At 44.5% G+C, this 25,010-nt stretch overlaps 2 protein-coding genes across 2 annotated transcripts in view; both read left to right on the top strand.

The window, feature by feature from the left end:
- LOC125739920 (uncharacterized) overlaps positions 1-25,010 on the top strand; it is a 645,903-nt gene that overhangs the window by 594,034 nt on the left and 26,859 nt on the right. The gene's annotated exons all lie outside the window — the stretch shown is intronic.
- The window catches only part of LOC125739853 (polymeric immunoglobulin receptor-like), a 187,209-nt gene continuing 168,734 nt past the window's right edge, over positions 6,536-25,010 (top strand). Inside the window, exon 1 of the mRNA XM_049010372.1 lies at positions 6,536-6,593. The gene's annotated coding sequence lies outside the window, so the exon portion shown is untranslated. The remainder of the gene's footprint in view (positions 6,594-25,010) is intronic.

A 25,010-nucleotide genomic window follows, 5' to 3' on the forward strand; every position in this document is an offset into this window, starting at 1 on the left:
TATCGGATCTTGTTTTTGTTTGTGTCTGGTTATCTGCAGTAGTTTTGTAATTATTTCACCTGTGTTCCCTTTATCTCCAGTGTAGCCTTAGTCCCTTGTGTGTAATTGATGGTGATTACCCTCACCTGTTCTTCATTGCCCACAGCCTCTCGTTTAGTTATAGCCCCCACCTGTCCTTTGTGGAAGCCCTCGTTATTATGTGTATTTAAGTGCCTGCCCCCACCCTGTTCCCGAGTCGGCCATTGTATTTGTTCCTGCGTGCGGCTGCTCACTCCCTGCCTTTCTCTGTGTTCTGCATTGTTTTCTTCTGTGCTTCTCCCTGCTTTCATTCTTGTTTTCTACCTGCCTGTCTTTATACCCCGCATGCTTCCTTTTGTTTCTCTTTGTTTTGAGTTCAGATACAATAAAGTCCCTTGTTGTTTCTGTGAGCTGCAACATGGATCGTCCATCACTCCCCCATGCCCCACTTACCAATTCTCTATAGAGGGGATGTAACCTAGAGTACCCTACTCTCCCTAAACCGCTGCTTAGAGACTTGGTGCACATCTCAAAACATTGCCTTTATTTATAATTAGATTGAAGATTCAAGAGGTTTATTTGTCACATGCAGTCTCTGAGTCACCCTATTTGGCTGTGTAAAAATATAAGAAAAAATAAGTAAAAAGTAAAGTAGGAGTAAAAAAGAAAAATTCAAAATATAAATACATAAAAATTAGGATCTCTTCTGGGAACAGCCTGGTTTTTATAAACGGGACGGTCTTCACCCTAATTGGGGAGGATCATTTATGTTATCCCAGAATGGCGAGTAAATTACCTGCCTGACTGAGAGCAGCACCCAGGCCTCAGCCTTGCCATCTTAAATCAAAGGCTGTTTATTCTCCCACGTTTAGATCATGTTCGGTCTTCACCCAGGTGCTCCGTCACACGGCAACTATTTAGGAACAGTTGAGTGAGATTAGGAAGGATATTGTTAGACCAAGACTTAGATCTAAATGTTCCACTGGGGGCTTTTGTGTGGATAACTTAATATCAATGCCATTAATAAGACCGATTGAATCACAACATAAACCCACCATAAAATGTGCACTATTGAACATTCGCTCTTTGGGAAGTAAATCACTTTTTGTTAATGACATGGTGCTGGACACTGGTGCAGACCTGTGCTTTTTAACTGAAACCTGACTGAGACACACAGACACTGTACCTCTTGTTGAAGCCTCACCTGATGGGTTTAGTTCTGTACAGAAACCACGCGGCTCTGGGCGCGGAGGCGGCCTGGCAGCTATTTTAACTCACTGTTGAAAACTGAACGCAAGATTATCAAGGATTTCACAACATTTGAAGCAATGATAATTCACATGGTGTCCGACCTGCCCATCTATATTCTTATAGTACACAGACCACCGGGATCATACACTTTGTTTCTGAGAGAATTCGGGGAACTTCCCTCTGACTTCATTGTTAACTATCGATTCCGGCCGACAGGAGGCCACTCATCCTGACTTTGCCCCTGTAGCTCCACTCGAGTTTGCCTTGGGTCCTGCATATTGGCCTGAGGTCACCCCCATCCTAGTGGGGATGGACCTGGAGGATACCGCTCCAGAGGACTTGGAGTGGGAACCCTTGGACCTGGTCCTGAGTCCCACGTTTCAGGCTCCAGCCTCCACCTGAGGCTTGGGCTGATTAGGCCCCAAGCACCTGTTCCATCTGTGGTGCAGACAGGGGAGCAGTACAGGGCCAGGCTGGTTCTCTGTCTTTCAAAGGGGGAGACAGGGACATATCACTCATGCCAGCCGTCCAGGACCAGTTTCCAACTCTCCTGCCTATTACCGTCCTGCAGTCCCCCTGTCACCCTCCAGTCCCCCTGTCACCCTCCAGCTCCCATTCTGTAGTCTCCTCATCGCCCTCCAGTTCCCATCCTGTGGTTTCCATCCACACACTTGACTTGCCTCCATCTCCTAAATTGCAGCTGCTCATTCTTCATCTAGGCCTGTGGTGATCCATTCACCCCATCCTTGTGTATCTCGTCCCCACTCTGGAAACCTTCCACTGTCCCTTTGACCCCAGTCTATTACTACCCAGTCCCTTCCTCCTCGGTTCCTGAGCCTGTTGTCCCATCAGGCTCATTTTCTTTCCTTTCCCTTTCAGTTCCCCTTCTCTTTCCTGGTCCTGGCCTCTTGTTCCTGTTCCTGTCCCTCAGTCCTCACATCCTGTTTCCAACTGGTCTCTCTCTGGTTCTGTCCCTCAGTTCCCGTGTCCTGTTCCCAGTTTATAGGTCCCTGGTCCCCAAGGTCTGTTCCCAGCTGTGTTCCCTCATCTGGTGGCCCCATCCCAGTTCCTGTGTACCCTGTCTGTCCTACCTCCCTCATTATTTCGCCTCCTGGTTCTGTCTGTCCCATTCCCTGTGTTCCATGGTATATCTAATGCCATGGAATTTTTTTGTACCCTTCTACTGACTGATACCTTTCAACAATGAGATCCCTTTGATGCTTTGCAAGCTCTATGTGAACCATGGCTTTTGCTGCAGGATGCAACTGAATAAATGTCTGGAAAATCCTGCTAGAACAGCTGAACTTCATCTGGGGTTAATCAGCATCACTTTAATTGCCTGCAGGTTTGAACCCAAAAAGACTGTATGCTGTAATGAAATCAAAAGGTGCTTCAAAAAAGTATAAGTTTAAGGAAGTGCAGACTTGTGCAACTTGCATATTTTTTTATAGTTTCCCCCCTAACAGATTTGTTTGCTTTTCAATTGAATTGTGCAGATTACAGGTAACATTAAAGGTGGGAAAAGTTTTGTGATGATTCATTTTGGCCTCATTTTTTTACATTACAAAAGCTTGGCATTTTAACAGGGGTGTGTAACTTTTTATATCCACTGTAAACATGGTAAATGAAAATTTCAGCCCTCTGGCGGTGAAACGATGTAAATTACTTCCACAATCAATCTATGGAAATGAAAATTACTGCATGTCACCAGAACATAAAGTAAAATCGTGATGGGAGACTAGTACTTGCACTAAATCACAATTTTATAATGAAGATGAAGAAACAGGATAAGTAACTGGAGGACGGATGAATGAATGAATGACCTCTGCTGTATAATCAAATACTCACAGTAATCTGTAGTCACAAATAAGCAGAAAAGGTAGATGTTTAGTGAACAATTTTTTTTCCATTACATACAGTATAGAATAATGTGTGACCTATTGTGGTTTGAACACTTCCTGTTTGTAGTGCAGAGGTTAAATGCAGCCTGACAGAATGATTTTACACTTGACTGCAGTCTTCTTTCTGTCCACTATGTGGCAGCAGTATACAGGAATGGTCTTATTTTGTGTTAGTGGCTGGTGTGTGTATACATTCATATACCCTGATAGCATGGAATTCTGCCTCCAACTCTGTGCCTCAGGGATCAAGGCAGGAGTGAATTACATACTAACAACAGTATATTAAATTATGTATAGTATATTACAGTATATTATAGCAGTATGTACAGTATATTAAAGTATGACAGAATTATATTATGCACTTTCCTTTAGGAACAAAATTGCATAGTTGCATAGTTAAAGTAACAGGAAAACCAGCAGGAATGGGATCCTAAGAGAACTTTGCCAAAAGCTGAAACAAGACTGTAAGAATGATACTGACCCAGCACCAGCACTGACCCCCCCCAGCTTCTCAGAACAGGAAGTCAGCCCAGACCAAACAGCACCCCCCAGCCCCCAGCCAGTAAGCTACCTGGAAGCTGCAGGGTGGTTCAGCTAGAAAACACTGGGTGATCTGGGTGTTGGGGGGGGGGGGGAGCAGCATGGTCACAATAGAGGGGGAAGCAACAGGAAGTAAAAGTGTAAAGTGCAGGATGAGGACAGCTAACTTAATTATCAGTCACTGTATCTCAGTGCTGCTATACTTTGTCTCTCTTGCAAAGGAAGTCTATTGTCTTGCAGACAGTTTCCTGCTGATGTAGAGCCCCAGCCACACATGCCACAGCCAGCCATTGCTGTAAGTGATGATGTTGGTCAGGTGGGCTGTGCAAAGGCAGCATGACGATAAAGTTTGTGGTCAGTTGCTGAGAAGGAGCAACACCCCATGTAAACGGAACAGAAGAGTGCAGAACCTGTATAAACCAAGCGGAGGGGAGAAAGTGGGTTTTCATTGGACTCCAGGAGTCCTGGTCACAGACAGAGACAGAGAAACAGTGAAGATGTGGAGAATCATAATCTGTGTAATGAAACGACAAGCTGTGAATTTGGGCATCTGTGTCTGTCTGGGGATGAGAGAAACACAAACAGCTCTCAGTCTGACAGGACGGCTGATAAGGCCCAGGTGAAGTGAATCAATGTGCTCAACACCTGACTTTGCCCCCCCAGGACGGCCCCCACCCCTGTCTTACAGAGACACCTTCCTATTAGGCCTCTTGTTTCCTACTGATCTGCAGAGATTAAAAGGACCTACTACAGTGGCACTATAGAAAACTGTATAACACATAATAAAGGCTGAACCAAAGGCCTGAGGACAGACCCTCTGTATACAGCACAGTGTTTCTGCAGAGTCTCACCCTCACATCCTGTATGACGACATTTCTGCTTTTCAGAATAAGTGTAAAAATATTTTCTGCATCATGCTAATGATTTAGCTGCTTTCTGCACATGCATGAGTGAAAAACAAGGAAATCAAACAGTTCAGAGATAAATCTGACATATTTGCTTCACTTGCATGTATTTTTATTCTCTGAGCTACAATGATTCTGGAGAGGACCTGAGAGGCTCGGAGGGCCAGTGAGGCTGCAGGGTGCTGAGAGAACTGCAGGACAGGAGCAGGAGGACGGCGTGGCTCCTCTCCTCTCAGCCGCAGCAGGAGTGTCGTCAGGCGGAATAACGCCGATTAGACAAGAGTCTGGGTGACTGATCCAGATAGTGTGTCCCCCATCTCCCTCTGTTGGAGACGGAGACTCAGCCAGCCCCTCTACTGCAGCCCAGGAGATACTGCTGACTGCACCGGGACTTAGGATAGAGGATAGAGTGTCAAACCAACCCACCTTGGAGACGTGGGGCTCTGGAGGGTCAATGTGGGGGTGTCTTCTCCGTAGTGAAGGTGAGCCCAGTATGACCCCCACATGGGTGGGGTGATCCACCCGCCGGGCGACTCCTCAGGGTCCTCGAGGTCGCTCTCGCTCAGTGGGTCGATGAGAGGATTGTCTACCAACCATCATTGTGCGTGAAGCTCAAATACTAGTAGGAGGTCAGTGGAAAGTGTGCAGGTGGAGATGTGAAGCGAAGGAGGTTCCCAGGGATACCTGTTATCTTGCTCATTTGATGTCCTCTGCCGGCCCCCTGGAGGATGGGCTCCACCTCTGCGTCTGGTTCCTCAAAAGTTTCTGTCTTCTAGGGAGATTTTCCTTACCACTGTTACCTCTGGCTTCCTCACTGTGGGGTTTGGGCAGCGATAATGTAAAGTGCCTAGAGATACTGTAATGGGAAATGTACTGCACAATTGAATTGAATTGAATTGTTCAATCATTCCGTCACAACATGCGGGACTCCATGGCAGGTGTTTGGCAAAACAGAAAAGAGGTTTAATTAAAGTAAACACACAGGGATTGCAAATTAACACGACTGCAGGGATCAGAATGAGAAGGTTAGGACAAAGAAGGACATGGATTGACAGGACAAGTGATGTTTATCACCAGACAAGCAATGGTGAGACAAACAGGTGCTTGTATACATAGACTAATGAGGGGCAACAAGCACCAGGTGTAGCCCATCATGGTCACGTGAGGGAGGAGACAGGAGGGTCAGGCAGACATGGCAGGCAGGATGTGACATCACTGTTTTATACCTCACAGTTTATTTCAGTTTACTTGTGAAGCTGCAGAAAATTGCTGTGAGTCACATGACTAACACAGGAAAGTAGGCAAGCTGAAAATTTACATTTTTTTTTCTTTGGCTGCAATTGCAGCTAAGAGCAACTGGACTGCAACAGTAAAATGATGGATCTTGAGGCCTTACTGTCAGGAGCCCATGTCTTCTGTTGGTCTTGCTGTGCTTCCTCAAAGTCCCTCTGTGTTTTTAGCTCATCATGATATTAGATATCTGACTGATACACCTGCTATCTCAGCACTCCTGAGTGTTGGCTTTGAATGTGACCATGACTGTGTCTCTCTGCAGTTTGCAGGCTTCCTCTGATCCTTCCTCTGATCACTGATATCACTGACCCAGTGGCCTAATGGATAAGGCATCAGCCTCCGGAGCTGCGGATCGTGGGTTTGAGTCCCATCTGGGTTATTGGGGGCAGCATGTGGCTCTGTGGGCTAAGCCTGTGTGCCTGTAATCAGAAGGTTGCAGGTTCAAACCCAGCCTCAGCCTGTGGGTCCTTGAGTGAGGCCCTTAACCCCCAGCTCCCTGGGCGCCGCTATGGGTGGCAGCCCTTAGTAGACAACTTACCCTATGAAAAAAGAGCAAGTTGTGGAAGGCATAAAGACAATTTACCTACGGGGATCAATAAAGTATCAATGATTATTATTATTATTATTATCACATGGCATTTCTCCAGCTTCCAGTGCCCTGCAGTGGACTGACGTGCTGTTGAAGGTTTACCTCACTTTACACTGTGTGCTTCCAGCATTAGGATCCAGATAATTATACTAATAATAAATAACTATGATAAACAGAGAAATTCATGGTCTTCTTTATTCATGCAGATTTTTTATTTTGTGAATTGAGTCTGTGCATTGATAGTTGATTTAATTCTCTACACACTAATAATAATGGTCAGACTTTCTGAAGGGCTAAACATTCAGCCTTGTGGTTTTCTCACTTCCTCTTTAAAATGTACACTCCTCCTTCACTCTGCCTGCTGTGTGTAACAATAGAAATGACAAAAACAGTGAAGGTACAGAGGATGAGGAAGTGAGAGTCACTCTGCACAGGTCTGGGCTCAGTGACACACACACGTATGGATCCTCTGATGCTCGTGTTTCTTCTCATCGCTGGGCTCACAGGTGAGTGTCACTCATTACAGTGAACTGAGTAGAGATCTCTCTCCTGCTCCTCACACACTGTCAGCCACAGTATGGAGATCAGGATGGAGATCTGGTCAGGAGAAATAGCAAAATATCAATTTTGAAGAGATTCACCTGCCTTGTGTAACGTTGTCTTGGAAATTTTGAATATTTTTTGGATTCCTATGGTTGTATTCATGGGCGTCGTTAGGCCAGATCAGTCAGGGCTGTAGCTCTGAGTATTTTACCCCCAATGTCAATCTTCCTTTAAAAGAGAAAATAGTCAAACCCCTGGTAACTTGACTCAGTCCCTGATCTTTTCAGTAGCTGGAAACTCCCCTGGGTGTTTGTATCAAAACATTTGTAATTGCTATGCTAATATTTGCATGTAACAGGTTATTGATAATATAAATTTAATATCTAAGTATTCACTGTAATACTGCCATGTGTTTCTTTAGTAACCAAACAGTACAAAGACTGTTAGTGCAGATAAAATGCCCTTGTCCTTTGCATGCTTTGATATTCTGTGTTGTGTACGATTATCTTACTGGGGTCATTTCAGCAGCACAGGTGGTTATGTGAGCAGACAGCCGGGATGCCGTCAGTCATTTCTGTGTGTACAGTCAGAGGGGTCTAAACACCCAGCTTCACGTGCTACTGCAGCAGGTCTCTGCTTATCAGGGCTCAAGATCTGCCTCAATTAAGCCCCGTTCATACTTCCCTTTTCCATGTGGCTTTCAGGCTGCAGGCAGTCATAAATTATCTGCACAGTAAAAATATAAAAATATATGTAGCCAGTGCAATTAACATCACACAGACAAACACAAATAATTTGGGGTTCTTTATTTGCTAGATGCCCAAAAGAAAATGGAAGGGCAACTGAGCGGAGTTTTCCCCTTCTTTCCTTTCTTTCCTTTATAAGTTTTACCGTGCGGTACAATGGCTACAACACACGGGTGCAAATCAGCTTTCCCCAGCAGCAAATACTCTAAATAAAATAAATCTAACTTTTCTTTTTTTACCGTGTGTAAAATACGGCAGTGGACTGGAACTGCACAAGGAAATACAAAAATACGTACAACCGTTGGTTGTGAATACAAAGACATACATTCATTTAACACAGAAATGAACAATAGCGCTCTTTTTAACTTACATTTCAGTATCGCACGTCACTCCACGTACGGTCCGCTCCCTTCAGAACGGCTTACACGAAATCCCCAGGCTATTCATACCCCGTCAACGGATACATCCTCTTACAACAATTCTTCCTTTGCTGTATTTTGGTTGGTCTATGAAAGTCAGTGCTGCCACCTACTGGAAAGATCTAGTCCGTTAACTTGCACAAGCGCAGTCGACATGCACCAATGTGCATGACCTCCACCAAACGAAAAATCTGGGCTAAACATGCATCATCAACAGATATCTGGCGTAATCCCTTGATGACGAAATTTATGTCACCTCACCCTGTGTGATACTGAAAGTATAAATTGGTCTTCAGGGGTGGAGATTAGACCTGCTTGTCTTTCACTCTGCAGCAGGTTTGCAGAGCTAGTTAAGCTCTAGCTGTTAGACACTGGGGGCAGCGTGGGGGCCTCACACCTCCAGGCTTGTGGTTTTGGTATCTGGCCCAGCTCTCTGTGTAGAGTTTGCATGTTCTTCCTGTATATATACTGGTTTCCTATGAGGTCTCTGGTTTCATATCTAAAGTCACATGTTCTAGGTGAATTGGTGCCTCTAAAAGTGCCCGTAGTGACTGTGTGTGAGTGTTTGCCTTGTGACAGACTGGCATCCTGTCCTGGATTTTCCTCTGCCTTGTGCCCTGTGCTGCCTTATATCAGCTCAATGCTCCCTGTACTTTACTGACTCTGTACTAGATAAGTATGTAGAAAATGAATGAATGAATGAATGATCTAAAATATGTGTAGACCTTTATTAATTGTTATTTGCACACATTTATTAATCGCCAATATCACATTGCATGATTACGAGTTGGAATCTAATTCTTGCCTTCCCCCATCTTGCTCTCCATAGCTCAGGGCTGATAGCACAGGGGCAGCCGATGTGTGGCCCCCTGGAGCTGGGGGTTATGGGCCTTGGTCAAGGACCCACAGACATGTGACTATTCTGCTGAGGCCGGGGTTCGAACTGGCGACCTTCCGATCACGTTTGCAGTTTATGTATCTTGCTGCTGTATGAAAAATTTCCCCCCAGGATCAATTAAGTTCATCTGACCATATATTATTATATGATTCCCCAGATGATGTAGACTTACAGCAAAAGGTCACGGGATTTGAAACTATCATGTGGTATCAGGTACAACATTCAGGTCTGTGCAATATGGACTGTGTCAGATTTAGATAGAAGTGGCTTTTATAATATAACTTTCATTAATCCACAGATTTGATTTTTACATATTTTCTGCATAATCTGGTTAAAATTGAGGGGTCTAGCGTTACCCCTGACAACTTCCATCCATTGCATGGATATACACTGACCACTGCTGCAGCAAAGTGCATCACGGGACCCAAACCACAGCGACCACAAGCTGGTCTCAGCCCTGGAGCCTCATAGGATATTTCACAGCGTCACAAATTTTGACTTTAGATGTTTGCATCTGTGGAGTTTGTGAATTATAATGATAAATGTATCACAAGGGTATTTCTCTGCAGTTCTGCATGTCTATCAGTTGTCTGTTAATATTTATTTGGGTGCTGTTTGTCATTCTTTGTATACTATGTCTAAACAAGTGAGCTTTCCAATGCAGTTGTAGAATATGGCAAATAAAACGTCTTTTTTTTTTAAAATATCTATACAAATTTTATTGCTCTAGTATCAGCAAAATAATTAATATATTATCCATTCTATAGCTCTTGGCATCAATGCATGTTATCGCTATCAATGCATAAAAAGCCTGCTTGAATTCGAAACTGACATTATATAAATTTTTTTGGTTTGTCACCTGATTTTCATGCATAACTTACAGTTTACCAGAGAAATGTCTTGGATTTATCTAAGATGATATTTGATATTTCATGACTAATGAAAATATTGTCAGTCTAATGGACAAATAGCTTTTACTACCTTGAGTACTTTCAAGAAAAGCACAGGCTGAAATTACAGTTCATAGCCACACGAGGGCAGCAAAGCTATGGACACTGTGTGTCAACGTAGTAAATGAGAATGTGAGCCCTCTGGTGGTGAAACAGTGTAAATACATTTGCAGTCAGTCTATGAAAATGAAAGGTACTGTAGATCATTGTATGCGGGCGCTGGGGAACGTAAAATAAAATAGTGACTAGAGACAAGTGTCCTCTCTCGATTACAGTTGCATGTTTAAGGTAAACATACAGACAACAGAGACTTTTCAATACATTACGAATAACATTCGTAATAGATTTATATGTTTAAATTCTAATTGCTCCTTGATGACTGGTGCCCTGACCAGGATAAACAGCTGGATGATGGATGGATGAATGAATGATTGAATGAATGAATGCTGTAAAATCAAATACTCTCAGTATTCCGTAATCACAAATAGGCCAAACAGATAGACGTTTATTGAATTTTTTTTTTTATTACATACAGAGAAACGGATGATCTATTATGGTTTAGTCAATTCATGTTTTTAGTGCAGAGGTTAAATGCAGACTAATGGAATGATTTTACATTTTTGTGCAGTCTTGTTTGTGTCCACTATGTGGCAGCAGTGTACAGGAATGGTCTTATTCTGTCTCGTGGCTGATGTGTGTATACATTCATATACCCTGAAAGCAAGGAATTTTTCTTCCAGCTTTGTGTCTCGGATCTAGGCAGGAGCGAATTACAAACTAACAACAGTATATTAAATTATACAAAATGTTTTCACCAGGAAATTAATCTGAAAATTATTCAGATTTGCAGATGTATGCAAAAGTGGACATTTCAGGTCCAGAGAGTACAGAGAGTTGGTCTGGATTTGTACTCTCTGGACCTGAAATCTCCACCTTTGGATGTAGGTATACATAGTTAAAGTAACAGGTAATCCAACAGAATTGGGATCCTAAGAGAACTTTGCCAAAGGCCGCATCAAGACTGTAAGAATGACACTGACCCACCACCAGCACTGACCCCCCACGTTCTTGGGACAGGAAGTCAGCCCAGACCAGGCCCTGCCCCCCAGCCAACAGGCCGCCTAGAAGCTTACGGCTGGTCCAGTTAGACAGCACTAGGTGATCTGGGTGTTGGGGGCGCGGGTGGGGGGGGGAGGGGTATGGTCACAACAGAGGGAGAAGTCCCCCCCAGGAAGTAGAAGCAGAAGGTGAGGACAGCTCACTTAATTATCAGTCACTGTATCTCAGTGCTGCTATACTTTGTCTTTCTTGCAAAGGAAGTTTATTGTCTTGCAGACAGTTTCCTGCTGATGTAGAGCCCCAGCCACACATGCCACAGCCAGCCATTACTGTAAGTGATGATGTTGGTCAGGTGGGCTGTGCAAAGGCAGCATGACAATAAAGTTTGTGGTCAGTTGGTGAGAAGGGGCGACACCCCATGCAAACCGAACAGAAGAGTGCAGAACCTGTATAAACCAAGCGGAGGGGAGAAAGTCGGTTTTTCATTGGATTTAAGGAGTCCTGGGTCACAGAGAAACAGTGACAGTATGGAGAATCATAATCTATAATGAAACGACAGGCTGTGAATTTGGGCATCTGTGTCTGTCGGGGGCTGAGAAGAACACAAACAGCTCTCAGTCTGGTAGGACGGCTGATAAGGCCCAGGTGAAGTGAATCAATGTGCTCATCACCTGACTTTGCCCCCCCAGGACAGCCCCCACCCCTGTCTTACAGTGACACCTTCCTATTAGGCCTCTTGTTTTCTACTGATCCACAGAGATTAAAAGGACCTACTACAGTGGCACTATAGAAAACTGTATAAAACATAGTAAAGGCTGAACCAAAGGCCTGAGGACAGACCCTCTGTATACAGCACACAGTGTTTCTGCAGAGTCTCACCCTCACATGCTGTATGACGACATTTCTGCTTTTCAGAATAAGTGTTAAAATATTTTCTGCATCATGCTAATGATTTAGCTGCTTTCTGCTCATGCATGAGTGAAAAACAAGGAAATCAAACAGTTCAGAGATAAATCTGACATATTTGCTTCACTTGCATGTATTTTTATTCTCTGAGCTACAATGATTCTGGAGAGGACCTGAGAGTGAGTGAGGCTGCAGGGTGCTGAGAGAACTGCAGGGCAGGAGCAGGAGGACGGCGTGGCTCCTCTCCTCTCAGCCGCAGCAGGAGTGTCGTCAGGCGAGATAACGTCGATTAGACAAGAGTCTGGGTGACTGATCCAGACAGTGTGTCCCCCATCTCCCTCTGTTGGAGACGGAGACTCAGCCAGCCCCTCTACTGCAGCCCAGGAGATACTGCTGACTGCACCGGGACTTAGGATAGAGGATAGAGTGTCAAACCAGCCCACCTTGGAGACACGGGGCTCTGGAGGGTCAATGTGGGGGTGTCTTCTCCGTAGTGAAGGTGAGCCCAGTATGACCCCCATATGGGTGGGGTGATCCACCCGCCGGGCGACTCCTCAGGGTCGTCGAGGTTGCTCGATTGTCCACCAACCATCACTGTGCATGAGGCTCAGATACCAGGAGGAGGTCAGGTGCAGGGGAGAGTGTGCAGGTGGAGATGTGAAGCGAAGGAGGTTCCCAGAGATACCTGTTATCTTGCTCATTTGACTTCCTCTGCCAGCCGCTGGAGGATGGGCTCCACCTCTGAGTTTGGTTCCTCAAAAGGTTTCTTCCTTCTAGGGAGATTTTCCTTTCTACTGCCACCTCTGGCTACCTCACTGGGGGCTTTTTCAGGGTTAATACAAAGTGCCTTGAGACAGTGTAATGGGAAAATGCACTGTATAAATAAATGGATTGGAATTGAATTGAATCGAATTGTTCAGTCATTCTGTCACAACATGCGGGAATCCCGGGCAGGTGTTTGGCAAAACAGAAATGAGTTTGAATTAAAGTAAACACACAGGGACTGCAAATTAACACGACCGCAGGGATCAGAATGAGAAGGTTAGGACAAAGAAGGACATGGACTGACAGGACAAGTGATGTTTATCACCAGACAAGCAATGACGAGAGAAACAGGTGCTTGTATACATTGACTGATGAGGGGCAACAAGCACCAGGTGTAGCCCATCATGGTCACGTGAGGGAGGAGACAGGAGGGTCAGGCAGACATGGCAGGCAGGATGTGACATCACTGTTTTATACCTCACAGTTTATTTAAGTTTACTTGTGAAGCTGCAGAAAATGGCTGTGAGTCACATGACTAACACAGGAAAGTGGGCAAGCTGAAGATTTACGTTTTTTTTTTCTCTTTGGCTGCAATTGCAACTAAGAGCAACTGGACTGCAACAGTGAACTGATGGATCTTGAGGCCTAACTGTCAGGAGCCCATGTCTTCTGTTGGTCTTGCTGTGGTTCCTCAAAGTCCCTCTGTGTCTTTAGCTCATCATGATATTATATATCTGACTGATACACCTGCTATCTCAGCACTCCTGAGTGTTGGCTTTGAATGTGACCATGACTGTGTCTCTCTGCAGTTTGCAGGCTTCCTCTGATCCTTCCTCTGATCACTGATATCACTGACCCTGGGGCCTAATGGATAAGGCATCAGCCTCCAGAGCTGGGGATTGTGGGTTCGAATCCCTTCTGGGTTATTGGGGGCAGCGTGTGGCTCTGTGGGCTGTGCCTGTAATCAGAAGGTTGCAGGTTCAAACCCAACCTCAGCCTATGGGTCCTTGAGCGAGGCCCTTAACCCCCAGCTCCCAGGGCGCCACTACGGGTGGCAGCCCTTAGCAGACAACTTACTCTATGAAAAAAGAGCAAGTTGTGGGAGGTGTAAAGACAATTTCCATACGGGGATCAATAAAGTATCGATTATTATTATCACATGGCATTTCTCCACATTCCAGTGCCCTGCGATGGACTGACGTGCTGTTGAAGGTTTACCTCACTTTACACTGTGTGCTTCCAGCATTAGAATCCAGATAATTATATTAATAATAAATAACTATGATAAACAGAGAAATTCATGGTCTTCTTTATTCATGCAGATTTTTTATTTTGTGAATTGAGTCTGTGCATTGATAGTTGATTTAATTCTCTACACACTAATAATAATGGTCTGACTTTCTGAAGGGCTAAACATTCAGCCTTGTGGTTTTCTCACTTCCTGTTTAAAGTGTCCACTCCCCCTTCACTCTGCCTGCTGTGTGTAAGAATAGAAACGACAGAGACAGTGAAGGTACAGAGGATGAGGAAGTGAGTGTCACTCTCCACAGATCTGGGCTCAGTGACACACACACGCATGGATCCTCTGATGCTCCTGTTTCTTCTCATTGCTGGGAGCACAGGTGAGTGTCACTCATTACAGTGAACTGAGTAGAGATCTCTCTCCTGCTCCTCACACACTGTCAGATACAGTATGGAGATCAGGATGGAGATCTGGTCAGGAGAAATCGCTAAATGTCAGTTGTGAAAAGATTCAGATGCTTTACATAACATTGTCTCTGAAATTGTGAATAGTTTTTGGATTCCTATGGTTGTATTCATGGGCATCGTTAGGCCAGATCAGTCAGGGCTGTAGCTCTGAGTATTTTACCCCCGATGCCAATCTTCCTTTAAAAGAGAAAATAGTCAAACCCCTGGTAACTTGACTCAGTCCCTGATCTTTTCAGTGGCTGGAAACTCCCCTGGGTGTTTGTATCAAAACATTTGCAATTGCTATGCTAATATTTGCATGTAACAGGTTATTGATAATATAAATTTAATATCTAAGTATTCATTGTAATACTGCCATGTGTTTCTTTAGTAACCAAACAGTACAAATACTGTTAGTGCAGATAAAATGCCCTTGTCCTTTGTATGCTTTGATGTTCTGTGTTGTGTACGATTATCTTACTGGGGTCATTTCAGCAGCACAGGTGGTTATGTGAGCAGACAGCCGGGATGCCGTCAGTCATTTCTGTGTGTACAGTCAGAGGGGTCTAAACACCCAGCTTCATGTGCTACTGCAGCAGGTCTCTGCTTATCAGGGCTCAAGATCAGCCTCAATTAAGCCCCGTTCATACTTCCCTTTTCCATGTGGCTTTCAGGCTGCAGGCAGTCATAAATTATCTGCACAGTAAAAATATAAAAATATATGTAGCCAGTGCAATTAACATCACACAGACAAACACAAATAATTTGGGGTTCTTTATTTGCTAGATGCCCAAAAGAAAATGGAAGGGCAACTGAGCGGAGTTTTCCCCTTCTTTCCTTTCTTTCCTTTATAAGTTTTACCGTGCGGTACAATGGCTACAACACACGGGTGCTAATCAGCTTTCCCCAGCAGCAAATACTCTAAATAAAATGAATCTAACTTTTCTTTTTTTTACCGTGTGTAAAATACGGCAGTGGACTGGAACTGCACAAGGAAATACAAAAATACGTACAACCGTTGGTTGTGAATACAAAGACATACATTCATTTAACACAGAAATGAACAATAGCGCTCTTTTTAACTTACATTTCAGTATCGCGCGTCTCTCCACGTAAGGCCCGCTCCCTTCAGAACGGCTTACACGAAATCCCCAGGCTATTCATACCCCGTCAACGGATACCTCCTCTTACAACAATTCTTCTTCCTTTGCTGTATTTTGGTTGGTCTATGAAAGTCAGTGCTGCCACCTACTGGAAAGATCTAGTCCGTTATTTTGCACAAGCGCAGTCGACGTGCACCAATGTGCATGATCTCCACCAAACAAAAAATCTGGGCTAAACATGCATCATCAACAGATATCTGGCGTAATCCCTTCATGACGAAATTTATGTCACCTCACCCTGTGTGATACTGAAAGTATATATTGGTCTTCAAGGGTGGAGATTAGACCTGCTTGTCTTTCACTCTGCAGCAGGTTTGCAGAGCTAGTTACACTCTAGCTATTAGACACTGGGGGCAGCGTGGGGGCCTCACACCTCCAGGCTTGTTGTTTTGGTATCTGGTCCAGCTCTCTGTGTAGAGGTTGCATGTTCTTCCTGTATATATACTGGTTTCCTATGAGGTCTCTGGTTTCATATCTATAGACACATGGTCTAGGTGGATTGGTGCCTCTAAAAGTGCCCATAGTGACTGTGTGTGAGTGTTTGCCTTGTGACAGACTGGCATCCTGTCCTGGATTTTGCTCTGCCTTGTGCCCTGTGCTTCCTTATATCAGCTCAATGCTCCCTGTACTTTACTGACTCTGTACTGGATAAGCATGTAGAAAATGAATGAATGAATAAATGAATGATCTAAAATATGTGTAGACCTTTATTAATTGTTATTTGCACACATTTATTAATCGCCAATATCACATTGCATGAGTACGAGTTGGAATCTAATTCTTGCCTTCCCCCATCTTTCTCTCCATAGCTCAGGGCTGATGGCACAGGGGCAGCCGATGTGTGGCCCCCTGGAGCTGGGGGTTATGGGCCTTGGTCAAGGACCCACAGACATGTGACTATTCTGCTGAGGCCGGGGTTCGAACTGGCGACCTTCCGATCACGTTTGCAGTTTATGTATCTTGCTGCTGTATGAAAAATTTCCCCCCAGGATCAATTAAGTTCATCTGATCATATATTATTATATGATTCCCCAGATGATGTAGACTTACAGCAAAAGGGTCACGGGATTTGAAACTATCACGTGGTATCAGGTACAACATGCAGGTCTGTGCAATACGGACTGTGTCAGTTTTAGATAGAACTGGCTTTCATAATATAACTTTCATTAATCCACAGATTTGATTTTTACATATTTTCTGCATAATCTGGTTAAAATTGAGGGGTTTAGCGTTACCCCTGACAACTTCCATCCATTGCATGGATATACACTGACCACTGCTGCAGCAAAGTGCATCACGGGACCCAAACCACAGCGACCACAAGCTGGTCTCAGCCCTGGAGCCTCATAGGATATTTCACAGCGTCACAAATTTTGACTTTAGATGTTTGCATCTGTGGAGTTTGTGAATTATAATGATAAATGTATCACAAGGGTATTTCTCTGCAGTTCTGCATGTCTTTCAATTGTCTGTTAATATTTATTTGGGTGCTGTTTGTCATTCTTTGTATACTACGTCTAAACAAGTGAGCTTTCCAATGCAGTTGTAGAATATGGCAAATAAAACATCTTTTTTTAAAATATCTATACAAATTTTATTGTTCTAGTATGAGCAAAATAATTAATATATTATCCATTCTATAGCTCTTGGCATCAATGCATGTTATCAGTATCAATGCATAAAAAGCCTGCTTGAATTCGAAACTGACATTACATAAATTTTTTTGGTTTGTCACCTGATTTTCATGCATAACTTACAGTTTACCAGAGAAATGTCTTGGATTTATCTAAGATGATATTTGATATTTCATGACTAATGAAAATATTGTCAGTCTAATGGACAAATAGCTTTTACTACCTTGAGTACTTTCAAGAAAAGCACAGGCTGAAATTACAGTTCATAGCCACACGAGGGCAGCAAAGCTATGGACACTGTGTGTCAACGTAGTAAATGAGAATGTGAGCCCTCTGGTGGTGAAACAGTGTAAATACATTTGCAGTCAGTCTATGAAAATGAAAGGTACTGTAGATCATTGTATGCGGGCGCTGGGGAACGTAAAATAAAATAGTGACTAGAGACAAGTACCCTCTCTCGATTACAGTTGCATGTTTAAGGTAAACATACAGACAACAGAGACTTTTCAATACATTACGAATAACATTCGTAATAGATTTATATGTTTAAATTCTAATTGCTCCTTGATGACTGGTGCCCTGACCAGGATAAACAGCTGGATGATGGATGGATGAATGAATGATTGAATGAATGAATGCTGTAAAATCAAATACTCTCAGTATTCCGTAATCACAAATAGGCCAAACAGATAGACGTTTATTGAATGTTTTTTTTTTATTACATACAGAAAAACGGACGATCTATTATGGTTTAGTCACTTCCTGTTTGTAGTGCAGAGGTTAAATGCTGCCTGACAGAATGATTTTACACTTGACTGCAGTCTTGTTTGTGTCCACTATGTGGCAGCAGTATACAGGAATGGTCTTATTCTGTCTCGTGGCTGATGTGTGTATACATTCATATACCCTGATAGCAAGGAATTTTTCCTCCAGCTTTGTGTCTCGGATCTAGGCAGGAGCGAATTACATACCAACAACACTATATTAAATTATACAAAATGTTTTCACCAGGAAATTAATCTAAAAATTATTCAGATTTACAGATGTATGCAAAAGTGGCGATTTCAGGTCCAGAGAGTACAAATCCAGACCAAGATTTTGTTTCAACCAACCAGTTGAGTATAAATAGTCACAGTCACAGAGTACTCAACTGGTTGCTTGAAACAAAATATTGGTGTAGATTTATACTCTCTGGACCTGAAATCTCCACCTTTGGATGTAGGTATACATAGTTAAAGTAACAGGTAATCCAACAGAATTGGGATCCTAAGAGAACTTTGCCAAAGGCCGCATCAAGACTGTAAGAATGACACTGACCCCCCACGTTGACAGGAAGTCAGCCCAGGCGAGGTCTTGCCCCCCAGCCAATAGGCCGCCTAGTAGCTGATGGTACAGCACTGGGTGATCTGGGTGTTGGGGGTGGGGCGGGGGGGGGGGGGGGCAGTATGGTCAGAACAGAGGGGGAAGTACCTCCCCACAAAGCAGAAGTGGAGAGTGAGGACAGCTCAATTAATTATCAGTCACACTATCTCAGTGCTGCTATACTGTCTGCACATCATGGCAATTTTATTGTCTTGCAGACAGTTTCCTGCTGATGTAGAGCCCCAGCCACACATGCCACAGCCAGCCATTACTGTAAGTGATGATGTTGGTCAGGTGGGCTGTGCAAAGACAGCATGACCATAAAGTTTGTGGTCAGTTGGTGAGAAGGAGCAACACCCCATGTAAACCCAACAGGAGAGAATGAAACTGTTGGTCTGCCCACGTCAGAGGAGTTTCAGTTCGACTGCTCATCCTCCAGGGGCCTTCAGCTGTGACCGAGGCCTCTGTAGGTACTCAGGACCTCGGCTCCACCAGTTGATTCCAGCTATCTGAGATAGTGTCAGTCCCCTGGTGATGTCGTCAGCTGGGTTAATATTGTTATCGACATTTCGCCATGACTGACAATCTGTCAGCTCCTGTATCTCTGCAATCCTAGTCCCTACAAATGCAATAAAATGACAGGATTCTAACTGATGCCAAGTAAGAACAGTAATACAGTCCGTCCAGTAGCTGACGTCATGGATCCCTACAGTACGGTCCTTCTGTAGTACTGCCACTAACTCGGCTGCAGTCAGAGCTGCACAGAGCTCCAGTCTACAGATTGACTGCTGCCGCTTAGGTACAGCTCTGGACCTCCTGGCTAAGAAGGCAGACTTTTCTTGCTCCAGAGTTTCTAGACCAGGACCTTGTCTCGGGTGGTATATGGGACTATGAACCCAAGTGGGTCATACTGGCTGGTGAGGACTTGGTAAACCCCCCACATTGTGGGTTCAGCTCTCTCTGTCTGGCTATATTCATATCCCAAAGTGTCTGATTAGCACTGCCAGCGTAACCTGAGGATGTGCTGCTGTGGGTCAGAGCTTGGCTGCATGAGCCAGACCTTAGTACTCTTTGCTTTGGGCTCTAGACTGAGATTTTGGGTGACCTCTGGGTAGTTACAAGCCCATTTGCGTTAGTTAAATCCTCCCACAGGTAGAAGGCGTTGCAACTTACTGAGGAGTTCAAGATTCAAGATACAAGACTTTTATTGTCATTGTTCAGTTGCCTGGACAACAAAATTAACTGACAGACCACAAAGATGCAAGTGACAGAGACTTTACAAGATTAATAAATAAATAGATAAATAAATAAATAACACAACAGTTAAAATAGCAGCTGTTAAAATGACTATATGGAGCAGATCTACACATACTCTCTCCCACTCACCTACCCACATACACTTACGATCACCGTATGTTTCCATAGCAATAATGGGGAGGAACGATGTCATGGGTCTGATGCATTTATAGTTCTGAAGCATTTAACGCAGTTTGATGAATAGGTGATGGTTTGGATGTCAATGGTCTTTTATAATCGCCCTGGCTCTAGAGAGACATCTAGAGCTTGCAATGGAATCTAAGGAGGGGAGTGGGCAGCCAATCACCTTCTCTGCTGTACTATTGACTCTCTGGAGTCTCTACTTGACGGTACCTGTACAACCAGCGTACCACACGGGGATGGTGTGCATCAGCACACTCTCGATTGTGGCTCAGTAGAAGGACACCAGCAGAACGGTCTGCAGCCTATTCCATCTCAGGACCCTCAGGAAATGGAGGCGCTGCTGGGCTTTCTTCACCAAGGCGGTTGTGTTTGTGGTCCATGACAGGTCATTGGAGATGTAAGTCCCGTGGAACTTCAAGGAGGACACCTTCTCCATGCAGTCACCTTTTATGTAGAGGGGAGGGGGATCAGCTTTTGCCTTACGGACGTCCATGACCACTTCCTTGGTTTACCTAGTGTTGAGGGTTAGGTTGTTGTAGTCACACCATTCTGTCAGACGCTGGACCTCATCTCTATAGGCGGTGTCATCATCGTTAGTGATGAGCCCAACCAGGGTGGTGTCATCTGCGAATTTGATAATGGTGCTGTAAGAGTGCATGAGGATACAGTCATTGGTGTAGATGGTGAACAACAGACGGCTCAGCACACATCCTTGTGGTGAGCCAGTGCTGAGTGAAAGGGTGGATGATCTCCGGTCACCAACTTTGACATATTGTTGCCGGTCAGTAAGAAAGTTCTTGTTCCATGCACATGTAGCGGGGCGGGGGGGGGGGGGGGGGTCCATGTTAGCCAGCTTGGCTATAAGGATGTCCGGGATGATGGCATTAAGAGCTGAATTAAAATCAATGAAGAGCTTCCTTACTGAAGTCCTAGGATTCTCTAGATGTTGCAGAGCAGAGTGGAGGCCAATGGAAATCTCGGTGGCCCTGTCTGCCTTATAGGCAAACTGATGGGGGTCAAAGCCAAGTGGGAGGCAGTCCTTTATGTGCTTTAGGACCAGCTTCTCAAAACACTTTGCAACCACAGGTGTCAGTGCAATGGGTCTGTAGTCATTGAGGCTACTGACAGTGGAGGACTTGGGGACTGTAACTATTATTGCAGATTTCAGGCAGTGAGGGACACTGGCTTGTGACAGGGATATGTTAAAAAGTGTGGTGAACACAGGAGACAACTGGTCAGCGCAGACTTTGAGCACTCTCCCAGGTATTCCGTCAGGGCCAACAGCTTTCCTCTGATTTACTGCTCTGAATATATTACGGACCTGATATTCTTGAAGGGTGAGTGTGTCTGGGCTGAGCTCAGAGGACACTATGGGCAGGGCAGTTTGCATGGAAGGAGTATCTACTGTACAGTTCTCCCAAAGCGAGCAAAGAAGTGGTTTAATTCCTCTGCTAATGAAATGTCCATGTTTCCCATAATGTCCCGCTGCCTTTGTAATTAGTAATTTGTTTCAATCCCTCCCATACCTTTCTGGGATTATTGTCTGAGAGGTCATTCGATAGCTTACTTGAATAGGCCCATTTTGCTTCTCTGATGCCTTTTTTAAGGTCTGCTCTTGCTCTCCTGTACATATCCTGGTCCCCAGATTTATAAGCAAAATTATGTGCTTTTAACAGTGCCTGAACCTTACCCGTCATCCAGGGTATACGGTTGGGGTAGACCCGGACCCGCGTTTCCATGGTGACAGTGTCCATGCAATGCGTGATGTAACCCAGCACTGCAGAGGTATAAGTCTCTAGATCATCATGTTCACAAACACTCCACTCTGTAAGGGCGAAACAGTCCTGCAGCTGAGCCAGAGCTACATCAGACAAGGTGTTAATAGTCTTGGTGATGGGCTTTGTCTTTTTCTTCAGTGGTATGTATGCCGGGACAGCAAGCAGGGAGAGGTGATCAGACATACCCAGATGGGGGAGGGGAACAGATCTGTAGGCTCGCTTGATATTTGTGTATACATGGTCCAAGGTGTTATTCCCTCTCGTGGGGCATTTCACGTTGAACAAATTTAGGCAGCACAGTGCATAAGCATGCTTTGTTAAAATCCCCTACGATGATGTGTACTCCCTCTGGATATGTCCGCTGCTGTTCAGAAATTGAATCATGCAGATAGGCAAGGGCGGAGCTAACAATAGCATCCGGAGGTATATAAACAGCGGTTATTAACACTACAGGCAGTTCCCTAGGCAAGTAAAATGGTCTGCACACAACAGACATTGCCTCTATGTTCGGGGAGCAGACTGTGGTGATGATCTTAGTGTTTGTGCACCAGTTGTTATGTGTGTAAATGCACAAACCTCCACCTCTGCTTTTTCCGGCTGCAGCCTTCATGTCGCTGCAGTGCATTGTGCGGTCTGATAGCTGCATCGAGGCGTCGGGAATTTCTTCTCGTAGCCACGTCTCCGTGACGACCAAGGCACAGCAATCGCGGACGAGTGGATGTCCGGTTAGTAGGTGGTTCAGTTCGTCGATTTTGTTGACGATCGACCGTGCGTTGGTCAGAAAGATGCTGGGAAGCGGAGGATTAGAAGGCTGCTTCTTTGGCCTGACTAACACGCCTGACCCGCAGCCCCGCTTTTGTTTTCGTTCCTTCCGCCGCCTCCGTCGCTTGGCGGAATGATATCAATCCACGGAGCGCCCGATGGTCTCGCTATCTCCGGGGGGATGTTGTTGAGCCTCGGATAATGATTGGTAACAGGAATCTGGCTGTTATATCCCATGTTCCTTAGCCTCCATGGGCGTAGCTAAGATCTGAACGCAGCTGTCCACATAAAAACAGTGTTCAAGTGAGGAGCGTCCATCTACTCCCGACTGACTTTGTTCCATCACATGCTTATAATATACGACGGTGGTGTAGCAGGGACTGCAGGCGGTCCCAAAGTGCAGAAACTGCTGCTGATAAACATCAGGTAGGTTTACCCTGTTCAGATTGTGTCACAGGAAGCTGAGATGGGGCTGGTCCTCCTTAAGCATTCACAGCTGGAGAAACATGCTCTTTTCATCATCACTAATGGCTACTTTGCACTCCTGGAAATGGAGGAGGAATCAAAACAGCAAAGCATCAAGTGACGGCCAAAGATATTCATTTAGGCCATAGACCCCTGTAGGTGAAAGAGCAATACAAGACAAGTCTGTTCTTGCCGTTATGCTAAACTAACTGGCGTGGGATGTACCACCCAGGACTGCCCTTAGCGGTGGCTGGTGGAACCTTACACACATAGCCAGCTTCAACTAATTCAATAATTTTCCTACAATAATCTGTAGGTGTATCAGAGCCTCTAGCTAGATGCTTCTCAGCTCCTCTAAGGTGAGCAGGAATAGCTTCCATATTGACTGCTAAAGGAGGAAAACTGGTTTTCCACCGAAGTCGAGTCTCATATCGGTCAACGCCTTTGACTGAAACTTTAACTGTACAATCCTCGAGTCTCTTAACTGCCTCAGTCTCCTGTCTGTACTGAGTGATGAGCCTTGTTTCCATTTTTCTCTGTCAGTATCTTTATTCCGTGATTTTGTTAGTGAATTCCACCTGTGTCCTATTTAAAGTGTCTGTTCTAATTGATTTTGTGTATTCACACCTACCTTTTGTTAGTACTCGTTATCTGTGTATTTTAGTGCCTGCTTGTGTTCTTTTCTCTGAGTAGGTTATTGTGTTGGAATGTTAGATGGTACCGTGTGGTGCAGTATGAGTTCCCTACCTTGTTCCTGCTCCATGTTCCTGTGTTGCTTTGTTCCTAGATCTTATTTCCTTGTCATTCCTTGTACTTAGTCATTGTTTTCCCTATTTTGCTTTTTGACCCCTTGTGGTCCTTTCCTTTGTAGTTTTACCAGTGCTTTAGTTTCTGTAATAACCCCCCCTATGTCTCAGAGCTGCCAGTGGATTGTCACCTTCTTTTTCTGCCTGCACTATGCCTCGCTTCCTTAACACCAGCTGTCATCCAGGAGATCATGCATGTCTAGGGTATTCTGTGTCTCCACAGTCACGGGTAACTTTACCTATGGTGCCTTAATGTATCTCCTAAAGTTAGCTCTCAGATCATATGGCAGCTTAACCAGTAATGTGGAGACATGAGACCCACAACTCAACTCTGTCAGACCCTCTTGACCAAGCTGATTTGACATTCCTACGAGTGTCCGTACAGTCAATGACAACTTGCTGAACCCTCTAAGATCTCTGGATCTAATGTTAGGCCCATCTACCAGCATAACAATATGCTGTAAGGCTGTGGTTGTCCATAAGGTTCAATGAGGGCTCTCATTGTGTCACTGTATGGGTACTGGCTGTTACTCTAAGAGTCAGCTATGAGTAAGTTAAAATAAAAATATTTCGGTACCACTTTACAATAAGGCTACCCTCATAAAGGGGTTATGAATGGTTTATAAGCGGGTTATAAATTAAGTTGTAACACTTCATAAATCATTAATAGACAATTATAAACAAGTTATACTACAGTTTTCTATTTATTAATGAGTCAGTACCATTTCTAAGTGGCAAAGGGGAGCCTTATTGTAAAGTGGTACCAATATTTCGTATAACACTGTAGTAACAAGCACAGGGGCACATTACCACAAAACCAGGCCATCTTCTTAACACTCGAACATGTTAAACTTACTTAAACTTACTAATGAAAGCATTTCACTACTAGTACCAACCAAAAAGCTTTTTGCTCTACTGTGGTGAAAGGATGCAAACCTTGCACCACGAACGTTGTCACAGCCCGGCGGCAGCTTCACCCTCTGCTCATCACATTTCGCTGCCTGGAAAGCTACCATGAACGGGTTTCGTTTTTCTGGGCGTGACGCGATTGCTGCCTCAGAGGAGTTATCACTGCCACCCTGCATCTCATCTTCCAAAATGGATGAAACAAATGTATACATAATTCGT

The sequence above is a fragment of the Brienomyrus brachyistius genome, chromosome 4 (genome assembly GCF_023856365.1).
Source record: "Brienomyrus brachyistius isolate T26 chromosome 4, BBRACH_0.4, whole genome shotgun sequence".
Classification (NCBI taxonomy): domain Eukaryota; kingdom Metazoa; phylum Chordata; class Actinopteri; order Osteoglossiformes; family Mormyridae; genus Brienomyrus; species Brienomyrus brachyistius.